This window comes from Nelumbo nucifera, chromosome 8 (genome assembly GCF_055504915.1).
Source record: "Nelumbo nucifera cultivar China Antique chromosome 8, China Antique-T2T, whole genome shotgun sequence".
NCBI lineage: Eukaryota > Viridiplantae > Streptophyta > Magnoliopsida > Proteales > Nelumbonaceae > Nelumbo > Nelumbo nucifera.
The window spans coordinates 514,452-526,949 of record NC_142656.1 but is presented as its reverse complement, the minus strand read 5'-3'; positions in this window follow the sequence as shown (position 1 = coordinate 526,949).

The following is a 12,498-nucleotide window of genomic DNA, read 5'->3' as shown; positions in this document are numbered from 1 at the left end:
ATTTTATAAGAAGATATATAGGGGTCGATTTCAGTCAGTGCAAGTCCGTTTGAACAGCCTTACATCGGGAATATCTCTGTACTTTTGTGTTTTATTTTATAAAGAAATACTCCCAATGCAAAGGCTATGACGACGGTTCTAACGGGCTTTACACTGATTGAATCCAGTTTCTACTGGATACTGTGCTCCTGGCTACAAACGGAAAGAGAATGACCACTTCTTTTGCCATGATGATCTATTAAAGGGCTATAACAAAAATTATTATGTAGATTATTTTTTATTTATAATTTAGGGCAATGGATTTCTTTAACCATATATATACATTAATTGTTTTTGATTTCCTACATGGTGTTTGGAAGCATGTGCACTTTTTGGGACTGATTTTCAAGAAAAGACGTCCATACTTCCAAGACCCGTTTTTTACAAAAAAATGCTTCTACTACGTAGGCAGTGAGCAACACTATGCTGTTTGATAAGGTGATTTTCATCACCGTTTTTCGTGTATGTGCTGACAGGTAAGCACCACATAGGATATACATCAATCAACCGTTGGAGGAAACGGTTCAACAATTTGGCATTTCATGCATCGGTGGGGTCATGATTTTCGAGGCATGCCCGATTTTTGAATAATCAGCTGAACCAAACAATGAGATACATGGGCATTTGTTGAAACGCCTATGTGAATCCGACGTGGCACCGTTTTTTTGAAAAACGGCCACGATTCCAAACATCCCCCTAATTAACCTTCTACATGATGTTTAATTAAAAACGTTTTAGCTAGCTTCAGAACATGATTTTTTTTGGTATTTTTCTCACCACAAATCTTTGAGATACAGCTTTAGTAGCAATGGTCAATCATGATGTTTAATTAAAAACGTTTTAGCTAGCTTCAGAATATGATTTTTTTTGGTATTTTTCTCACCACAAATCTTTGAGATACAGCTTTAGTAGCAATGGTCAATCATGGATATGACAATGAGATTGGATCTGCTCCTCACATTGTGCCTCATACCGACCTCACAAGCACATCCCACCATACATTGGAAACATATCTAGGGAAAATGTTCCGATGCACAGTAAGATATGCCTGTCAGGTCGTTGTGAGGCGCCCTGTGTGTGGAGCAGATCCCAACTTTATGGGAATGAAACACCTGCATTATCATACGTGCTACATAAACGGTTTTTTTTCTTTTTTATTATTTTTATTTTGGTTTGAAGATAAAAATTGACTGAAAAATAATTATTGGTGTTACTTCTTCTCAAGTCACAATCACCTCTCACGACGGCTCATAAATTAACGAAGAGGTAGTCATTCTTTGAATTAAAAGCGTTTCTAATTTACTTAAACTACCAAACAAGACCTTTTTTAAACTCTAAAGGAGTTCTTAATTAAAGGGAATCTTTCATTGGATTACCAACAACTAGTCTCCAAATCATTCCTCTTTAGCCTTGATTTTTTCTTTTCCTTTTGCTTTCTAATTAATAACCTCTTAATTTATAATTAGCAAAACCAGCACCCGGCTCCTATTTCCCAACGTAACTTTGGAGTTGCGGTCGTACTTTCAAATACGTTTCATCCAACTCGGGAAGCATATCTTTTTCAAGTGTAAACTTTACCTTTTAGAGATCGACGTTAATGACGAAGACAGTTACAGTTAGCCAGTGATTGCAAATTAACTGATAATAATAATCTTATTAGTTGTAAAAGTGCATGTTGAAACTTGAAAGTGAGTCCGTCCTTGTTGAGAATTAAATCAGATAATAAAAATTTGTCTTAAAGGTTTAAGTGACGTTTGATTACATTTTTCAAATCTTTCAAGAATGAAAATGTTGCTTTTTAGATGCTATTTATATTTGTGGGTTGAATCTTAAAATTTCGATCTGAAATGCATTTTTAGATTTGAACTTGTAAGAGGCAGCCAATGACTTAATGTCTTCAGATGTTTTTTAGATCGCGTTAAAAGACAAAAAATGGCCATCATCGATTTTCCTCACCCTCTCCCTCTCTCCCCTTGTCCTCCGGCCACTACCGCTACAACTCTTAGTAACAATGTTTTCCTCTCCCTTTCTTCAAAATTACTAAATAGTATGTTTTAGGGTAAAATAGTAAAATTAAGAAATTTCAGATGTTAAAATTTTGATTCAATACAAACAAACTTTCTTTGTTCAGTGCCTCTAAAAAGTTGAAAAATATTTGTCTATTTTCAAATTTCAAATGCCATTAATATTATTTTAACTTTTCAGATACTTACGAGATGTAAGCATGCATTAATATTTCTCATACAATTAATTACAAACAACACCCAATGAGAAACTAATTAAGGGGACGACGATGCTACTTTGGAGGTTAGACAAGGTGGAGGGAATGAGGGATGTGAAAGCCAAGCTCGTCATCTTTCTATTTCGAAGGTCTGAAATCATTAATTAATACCAAGCACCAAAATTCTTACTTTGGTCGAAAAGAAAGGAAAAAGAAATAACTGATGAGGCGGATTTAGCCCTCCAGTGATATTGTGATACGTGGCATCTTAGAACAATTGGGTGATACCCATAACCACTTAGGCAATAATTTACCTTAGCCAAGATGATGGCGACCTGGCACAGGCGCCGACCTGGCGACCTCGATCACAATTCAGGTCGGCTAGAAGCACCTCATCCAGGGCCAACCTGCAGCACCTCGTCACTAGTCGAAGTGACCTCGACGCAAGGAGCGACCTCCCTCGAGGGCGTACTAGCCTAACTGAGGTCCAGGTGGCGACCTGCGAGACGTGCTCGTCGACAAATTCGGCATGCATATCCCAACACTCCCATGATCCTTGGAAGTTGGCCCACGTACTGAACGTTCTGGAGGATGGTCAACGTGCATGGCGGTTGCCTCCGGGAATCTCGGACCACTTAGACGACCTCTCGGAAATCTCGGATGCGGTGCGTGAAGCCCACGCTAAACAATGCCTATATAAAGGCACCAACCCCACTGACATAAGGGGGCAAGTAAGCATATTCTAGTTCTCATAGTTTATGCTTTTAGCTCGCACTCTACTATGGGAGTACTGACTTAAGCATCGGAGCGACCTCACAGGGTTAGCCACCCCGGGTCCTTTGACGTTGATTCCTTGCAGGTCTCTAAAGAACTACGAAGCTCAACAATCAATCCAGCTCGGCCCTCTGGTCAGCTCGGCACCTAGTCCACTCCTAGCTCGGCATCCAAGTCCTCACCCAGCAAAATTCTCCACCCCGGCCTCTAAGTCATCAGCCACTTGGAAGCAGACCGAATGACGAGGTACTTAGCCCAAAAATTGATTCATCAATTGGCACCGTCTGTGGGAAACACTACAAAAAGCTAAGTTCTCCTCTTCTTCCAGAAAACTAAGTTCTCACCTTTTAGAAACTAAAGCTCTCACTTTCTAGTTTCCATTTTTTATGAACTCAAAGATTAAGCAGGAAGTTGATGGCCAATAGACTAAGCAACTCTGCCGACTTTATTTCAACTCGGATAAAGCCTCATCAGTCCTCTTCGCGAGGTACCCTCTACAAAATGAGCTCTTCGTGGCTTCCGCAGGAGTTGGCGGCCAACGGACTGCATGGATGCCCTTGCTAGTCGAGCCTTCCAAGGCTCTTGTGCGAGCTGGTGACCTAAAGTTAGTAGTGCTGATCCTGTAGGTCGAGCTCCCAATAGCTTCTTGTAGGAGTGGGTGGCCGGCCTCACTAACGAGGTTGATGCAGCGTAGCCATAGCTCTAAGGTGCCGAGCTGATAAAAGACCTCGGCACCACATAAGATCCAGTCGCCTCTTCGGCATGGGTAAAATCAAGGGTAAGGAGAGTGGACTGCGAGTTACTCCCAGAGCCTAAGGGCTGGTGCCGAGCTGGTAAAAGACCTTGGCACCACATAAGAACCAGTCGCCTCTTCGGCATGGGCAAAATCAAGGGTAAGGAGAGTGGACTGCAAGTCACTCCCAGAGCCTAAGGGCTAAGGTGCCGAGCTGATAAAAGACCTCGGCACCACGTGAGACCAGTCGCTTCTTTTGCATGGGCAAAATATAAAGCAGTTCATATTCAAGCACGAGAAAACAAAGGAAAGACTAGTTCGCTCTCAGCACTATGATGGATGCAAACTTGATTTCTTCACAGCCGACCTCCACCTCGGTTGTAGGCTCCACATCAAACTCACTAGCTAGGGCCAGCTCGAAGGAACGCTGCATCGAAGTCTACCTAGGTGGAGCATCCTGATAAAGCAGTCACACAAAATCCCCTCTTAAGGACGACATGATGAGCTTCATTCTTGAGGTACTTAGTTGGATCACAGAACCTCTTGATGGTCACATCCCTAATAAGGTAGATGTCATCGGGGTATCTGCTCCACCTCTCCTTGAGCAGATGAATTCGTTCTCATGCCCCGAAAATAAAGATGGAGAGGTCCTACACAAGGCTGCAAACACTTGGACTCTTCCAACTTGAGAAGCAAATTGGATCGACGCTTACGAGCTCATCGAATTAGTCATTCCAGGCCAAAATGAGCAATCTACTCCTTTCACTGAGTTACTTTCAGCTCGGGAGTGGGGGGCAATTGATGAGGGCGGATTTGACCCTCCAGTGACATTGTGACACGTGGCATCTCAGAACAATTGGGTGACACCCAGAACCACTTTGGCAACAACTTACCTTAGCAAAAATGATGGCGACTTGGCACAGGCGCCGACCTGGCGACCTGGCACAGGCGCCGACCTGACGACCTGGCATAGGCGCCGAACTGGTGACCTGGCGACCTATTACAGGCGCCGACCTGGCAACCTCGACCACAATTTAGGTCGGCTAGAAGCACCTCGTCCAGGGCCAACCTGCAGCACCTCGTCACTAGCCGAAGTGACCTCGACGCAAGGAGCGACCTCCCTTGAGGGCGTGTTGGCCTGATTGAGGTCCAGGTGGCGACCTGCGAGACGTTCTTGCCGACAACTTCAGCATGCATATCCTAATACTCCCACGATCCTTGGAAGTTGGCCCACGTACTGAACGTTCCAGAGGGTGGTCAACGTGCATGGTAGTTTCCTCTGGGAATTTCGGACCACTTAGACGACCTCTTGGAAATCTCAGATGCGGTGCGTGAAGCCCACGCTAAACAATGCCTATATAAAGGCACCAACCCCAATGACATAAGGGGGCAAGTAAGCATATTCTAGCTTTCATACTTTATGATTTTTAGCTCGTAGTCTACTATGGGAGTACTGACTTAAGCATCGGAGTGACATCGCCGGTTTAACCACCCCGGGTCCTCTGACGTTGATTCCTTGCAGATCTCTAAAGAACTACGAAGCTCAACAATCAATCCAGCTCGCCACCAGTCGGCTTGGCCCCTAATATGCAGCTCGACCCTCTGGTCAGATCGATCCTCTAGTCAGCTCGGCCCTCTGGTCAGCTTGATCCTCTAGTCAGTTTGGCACCTAATATGCAGCTCGGCCCTCTGGTAAGCTCGGCACCTAATTTGCAGCTCGACGCTCGGGTCAGCTCAGCACCTAGTCCACTCCCAGCTCGGCATCCAGTAGACCTGTTCATGGGCCGGGTGGCCCAGCCCGACCCGACCCCCGGATGGGCTTGAACATGCTTATAGGCCCGCGGGCTTAAATTTGGGCCAAAAATCCCGGCCCACAATAAATTTGAGTCGGGCTCGAGTTTTGTCAAAATAGCCCGGCCCGAGTCCGGCCCGACCCGACCTAATATTAAACTTAAAATTAGTTATGTGATTATGTCCATTTGAATAATTTTTTTGATTTAAGAATGTAAAGTTGTGTTTTAAAATATAAAAGAAAGGGATAAATACCATCTTGTAGGCCCATTGTTCATTTAAATAGAAGAAAAAAAATACTATATGAATTTTTAATTCTAATTTGAATAGGGAAAATTGTTTTTTTTTTCAATTAGGTCGGGCTTCGGGCTCGGGCTCGGGTTTCGGGCTTTTTACCAGAGCCGGGCTCGGGCCCAAGTTATAGGGCCGTTGGTCGGGCTGGGCTCGGGCTCGGTCTCGGGCCTAGTATATTTTCATTAGTGACAAGTGAGCCCGGCTCGAGCCCGGCTCGGCCCGGCCCATGAACAGGTCTAGCATCCAGGTCCTCACCCAGTAAAATTCTCCTCTTTGACCTCTGAGTCATCGGCCACTTGGAAGTAGACCGAATGAGGAGCTACTTAGCCCAAAAATTGATTCATCAAAAACTGTAAAGATGGTTAGTTATAGTGTTGATCTCCTTCGTTATCCTTCTTATGTAAAGTTTAGTTAGGTATAGCTGAAGTCTTCTTCATCACTGTTTGTTTGGATAATTGATTTTATTTATGATTTTGCTTTCATTACAATTTGCCCCTTAATTGCCATGAAAACGGAGTGGGGTTTGGTAGGTTTGGTTCCTCAACAGAAAAGCCGCTATTAAGTTGCCGGCCCAACTTGTGGGCCTCGGTTTTACTTTTCAATACCAAGTGGAGATTTTCGAGCTTAAAGATATTCGAATGGTCGGGTCACTTGAAACTATGATATATACACCTTCTTCGTTTTGGTTTTGGTTTTGTCGTCTTTTAACCCAAATTAGTGAACTGAAGAGTTAATCGTCGGCCGACGACGAGGAGCGGTTGTTGGCAAGTTGATTCGGCATTGGAATGAGACAAGATAAGGCCATAAGGGGAGGAAGCGGACTTGGTCGGTAAAGTCTGCTGCTGCCTAAAACATTATTATTGCTTTGCCTTGGATGACTTGAATTTGTGGTTTAGTGGGAGTGGTTGAGAATTTGAGATCCCCACCATTTTCATTAATTTGTCCAACTATGCAATGAAAATCGGATTACCTGAACGCAGAACGCCTTAGCTGTCTCACAGGTTGTATAACCAATATTAATATATAATACCCTGTATAGGCCAGTGACAAAATACATGGGCCCATACTGAGAGGATGAATGGTTGTAAATTATATATATTTATGACTAGTGTAGAATGTTTATAATCAATCAATTTAGCGGAAGCTTGGACCGCATGGGAGGCTCACAACTTGGCAATGAATTTCCCAAATCATCCATTATCATTGAAGGCAATTCTTTGATCATGATTTCTTGTCTGAAACGATTCATCGACCCCCCCTGTAACCTTTGGAATATTATTGAAGAGTGTTAGGATTTGAAGAATCAAGCAAACGAAGACTTGGTTTACAATCATGTCTATTGGGAAGCTAATCAAGCAGCAGACTGGCTCGCCAATCAAGCCTTTTCGTTCCTACAGAGTACAGTAAATCTCAATTTTAATGATTTTCCTTAGAATCTAGCTTGTATTTACAAGTCTGATTTATGGGGACGTGCTACCCCCTATCTTGTGTAACCCCTCTTAGTTTCTATCCAAAAAAAATCCTATTCCCATGCAATTAATGCAAGTGTATGGCACTGTCTATACCTACATCCGCAAAAACTTATTTTTAACATGGCACTATGAGAGATTTTATCCGGATTTGCTGCATGCCATGCTGTGTGTAAAGGGTTATGTATCAATCATGAGTGAATGCATCATTATTTTATAATCTCTATATATTTGAGTGTGGATTCAGTGCGTATGGAATACTGGTGTGTTCATTCAACTTGGCAACGTTTTCAAACCGCTGTTGATCTGAATGATCGGATTGTTTGGCCCAAAAATCATTCAGACAATCGGTTTTGTTTTACCCAAAACCCAGAATCTGGTAAAAAACAGTGGAAAAAGTTAATAAACCGTTGATTCGGGCGGTCGAACTATCGACCTGCCGATCCATTCAATAGTTTTTAATCGTTTTTTTATTTTTTTTTAATTTTGCTGTCAAAACGGGCCATCTGTTTGAACTGGACGGTCAGACCATTGACCCAAAAGCCGGTGGCCAAAACAGTTCTGTTTCCAAATAATTTTTTAAAACATTGCAACTTAGTTACACAATTCTTTATATATAACATGGTGAGCAGAAGATTTGAAATGAATTCATGAGCAACTAGCTGGTGTTTAAAATCAAATTGGATTTCCTGCCCCACTTGATCTACTTTAAATTGCAACCACACATTACCATCTTGTATTGTGAGATGTACAGTAACAGTGCACCCTAGATAATGTGTAGTAGCGAAAGTGAATAGAAAATCTGGGTCATTTAAAATGGCTATATTGTGTTTCTGTTATGTTTACATTTGATGTCTAGCTAGGTACCATATTTTATGTTCTGATTTTACTTTTCATAAATCCTATTTGGTTGAACAAATAAACCAAGTACAGGCGTTGATTTGTATTACCATTTACCTAAAATTATTTGAATAGAATTGTTTGAAAAGTTTTTTAAAAAATTATTTCCCCCAAGAGAAGGCAATTCCCCCTGAGGGTGTCCTATGTGGCGCCTAATGGAAATCAATGGAATTTATGCGTTCAAAACAATAATAAATTAATATGCATAGTGTCATGTACCAAGACACCTCAATCTCCCAAAATCCCATACACAAAATTAAATACAAACATTGGAACTAGAAACATAGTGATGCCGAAGACCCACCAAGATAGGCATGAAGTGATAAAAAATGACCATTAATTGACATGGTCACTCGGCGGCCCTTTAAATGTAAGGCCCGGGATGAAATCCGCAATTCCGCATGACCACAGCCACTGGCTCTCCGTGGCCAATGGATTATGGGCCTTATAGGGCCGTAAATGGTTTGTATTATCTGAATTAGAATTCGGTCCCACTAAGGTTGGTCTGAATTCAATCCATTTATAATCGGTTTAAATATAATCATATTTAATTTGCTCTAAATATATATACTCAAACATATTGGAACTTTATATTGTATCTATAAGTTTGTTTAAATGTCGTGTTCTTATTAACTTGGCGTAAGTTCAAGTTTCAGACAAACAATTTTCAAGTCATTTTGTTCATGAAATGTAATAACAAAGTTACTTTCATTTTATTTTATTAATAATATATAATATTTGAATCATTTTTGTTTTAATTTATTTATACTATTCAATATCCCAATTATAATCTGAATTTGATTTGAATCCAATATAAATCCGATGGATAAGATTCTTTTTATATTCAAATACAAACAATTCAAATTTGAACCTAGTACAGCCCTAGGGCCTCACACCCCTCATCCCCTTGTAATATGTAGTATGTAATATCAAAATAAAATAAAGCACAATAGAAAGAAAGGCAGAGCTCAAGTGGTTTGCTTAGTGTGGAGACCAGTGACTATCTAGCATGAAAGAAACTTTACAGTGAAAGACCTCCTGCTCCTAGTCAAGATTAATGGTGGGTTGTAAATCGCCAAAATTATAGTAACTAGGGAGTGATCATTCTTGGCCTAGCTTGAAAACTCGACCTAGGCCTAGGATTTTGCGTGAAAGGCTCGACCTGGCTCGGGCCAATACCAAGCCTGCAAAATTTCAGGCCGGGCTTGCTACTCATAACACCTTTATATTCAATCATCAGTGGTGAGAAATTTCAGCTCCAAAACCTTCGCTGCTGTATATCTTCTGAAATTTGGTTTCCATAAGAAATGGGTGAATGGACCAACAGATCCTTATAAGTGGGACACCAACAGGAAGTTTTAATCCAACTAGAAGTTTGACAAATAAGTTTATTTGTGTTATGAGCGGAAGCATTGACAAATAAGTTTAATCCACTCTCTCCCCATTTATTTGTGTTATGAGCGGAAGCATTGACAAATAAGTTTGAGAATGAAGCTGTTAAACCCAAAAGTTAAATTGGATGTAGAGCCTTAAAAGGTGGTCCTTGCATACCAATCCTGCATTTTGCTAATGGTTGTTTTATTTTTGCAAAAGCCACTGTTTCAGCCTATTATCAAATGAAAGACATTCTCAACCAATTTGCTTTGGCTTCGGGGCAATGCCCAAATTTTGAAAAATCAGCCCTTAAATCCTTGGAAGGTTACAAAGCATCTTATTCAGATGCATGAGAATTCCCCTTGATATGAAACCGGACTCTTACCTTGGTGTGGCCATGATCTCGGGAAGGGTTACGAAGAGGCCTTTTAATAAATTAAACGAAAAATATCAGCAATAAACTTGCTGGATGGAAAATGGACACTCTCTCTCTCTCTCTCTAAGCGGGAGAATTACTTAACTCCACCATAAGCTCTATGCCCCAATTTGTAATGGATTTCATTTAAAATCCCTTCAGTGAATACTAATGAAATAAATAGATGTCAGAAATCTTTTATGGTCAAATAATAATGGAAGACAGCCTATTCATCTAATGAATTGGATCAATGTTTGCATGCCAAAAATTTGGGGTGGCTTGGTATAAAAAAATTTTGATGGGTTAATGAGGCAACTCTTGCTAAACTCGCATAAAAAATCATTACAAATAGCAACAATCTGTGCGTCAAAGTAGTTAAAAGTAAATACTTAGGTAAAGAGAAAAGAAAGGAATTTTGTGGGTCTGGAGGGAGATCCTTCAAGCCAGAGATCACCTTAAGAGAGATTTGGGATGGACGGTGGGAAATGGATGCTCAATAAATTTCCTAAAGGATGGATGGGCGGATGACCGTACATTAGAAGAAATGGTTAATGCTAACAGTCAAGTAAATGAAGAGCTTAGAGCGGGAGATTTTATCGACCATGATAGGGGGTTTAAAAAGAACTCTAAGTCTGCAATTTAGACCCTCCTCATGTTTGGAGTAAAATTAAAACTATTTTCATCCCATTCGGCTCAAAAGAAGACAATATTATCGAGAGATTAGACCCAAAAGGAAACTTTACCTTAAACTGCCTACAAAGAGGCCTGGATGATGGACAGAGGTCAGGTAGGGTCGGGTCATGTGGCTACCTTAATAAAATCTGGGAACTGAATATTCCCCCCTCCCCCAAAATTAAAACCTTTCTATATTTTCTTCTGACCACATTTTCAAGATCTGGGTTTGGCAGACATTTTGGAAAAAGAGGAACCCATAAAGAACTGGTGGCTAAGGATGGGTCAAACAATCCACTTTGACAGAGAGAAAACCAGTATAATTTTGTGGTTTGTGTAGAAGAATAGAAATAATAAAATTTCTAATAATAAAAGCAACGATCCTTTATGGATTCAACAGAGTTAGGCTCCTCTTGCCCTTCCTTAGTAAGTTGCAATGATAACCCTTAATGATCCTTTGAGGGAATGGTCATTCCCTCCCTTCCACTGGGGAATGAGGGTCGTTATAGCTAATTGTGATTCTAATTCCGATTCTAGTCCAAACTAAACAGATGAGGAGAATGAATCGTTTTGATTCTGATAATTGTGAACCAAATGGACCCTAAATTAATAATTAAGGGGGTTTATAAGTATCGTGTTACTTCAATCATTTTTTTAATAAAGCTCAAAAGCATTTTCATGATTCTAATTCCGATTCTAGTCCAAACTAAACAGATGAGGAGAATGAATCATTCTGATTCTGATGATTGTGAACCAAATGGACCCTAAATTAATAACTAAGGGGGTTTATAAGTATCATGTTACTTCAATCATTTTTTTAATAAAGCTCTTCAGAAACTGCTCACTTATAACCATAAGAAAAGATTTACTAAAGAGTCTTTAAAACAAGAGTGTCGGTAGAAATCAAAAAAAGAAATAACAAGTACAACCCCCACATTTTATCATCAATAGATAAATAAAACTTGAATAAACACAGCAAATGCAGTGAAAGTATGAAACAAAACAAATATACTTTCACCGAAGGCACTGCCACATGCAAATATACGTACACATTTACTAGTATAACAAATGGAGCCAAAATGGTCCATTCCAGACTCCTATTCCATGCCAGTTGCAGAGCATCAAGACCTCTCAAATGGAGCCCAAGTTAGTGTTTTATAGGATTTTTTTTCCCACAGTTTAGATATTGATGTTTCTCTAGTGGTAGAACTCGGCCCTCTCCTTGTTCTGTTTTTAGTGTTTGATTTGATCAATTTACAATAAAAAGATTGATAAGAAAAGATAACCATGTGAGATGAACAACGAGAGGTGGGACCTTTTAATATTCCTTTCAGAGGATGTCTCAATTCTTTATGAAGCGATTGGTGATAAAAGAAAATTAATAAGAAACAATATTTGCAGCCTTCCCAACGAAAAATGACCGGAACTTAATATATTCCATCTAGTTTTTGTTTTCTTTCATTTCCCAAGTCGTTCATTGTTCAAATAGGTTATGGCTTCAGAATTGCTGCATTCTGGGTTGAGGAAGACAACATTGAGCGTTGGTGAGGTCTCTAGCTTGACTTGTTTTGTTAATACGATGGACATGCATATCCAGAGATCAGTTTAAATAAAAGGGGAGATGAGATATTTGTCCTATATATTGTCAGAAACCATTAAGGGTAGTTAAATGAAGCAGTTTTTGCAAATCAATGGGTTCTCTAGTCTAGATAACTTGCTAAGGTCAGTCCCGCATGCAGTGTAAACAGAGTCTATGGGACAATCGATCAATTAAGGGGCAGACCAACAAGATCAATGGGGCCAATGGAAAGCTTTA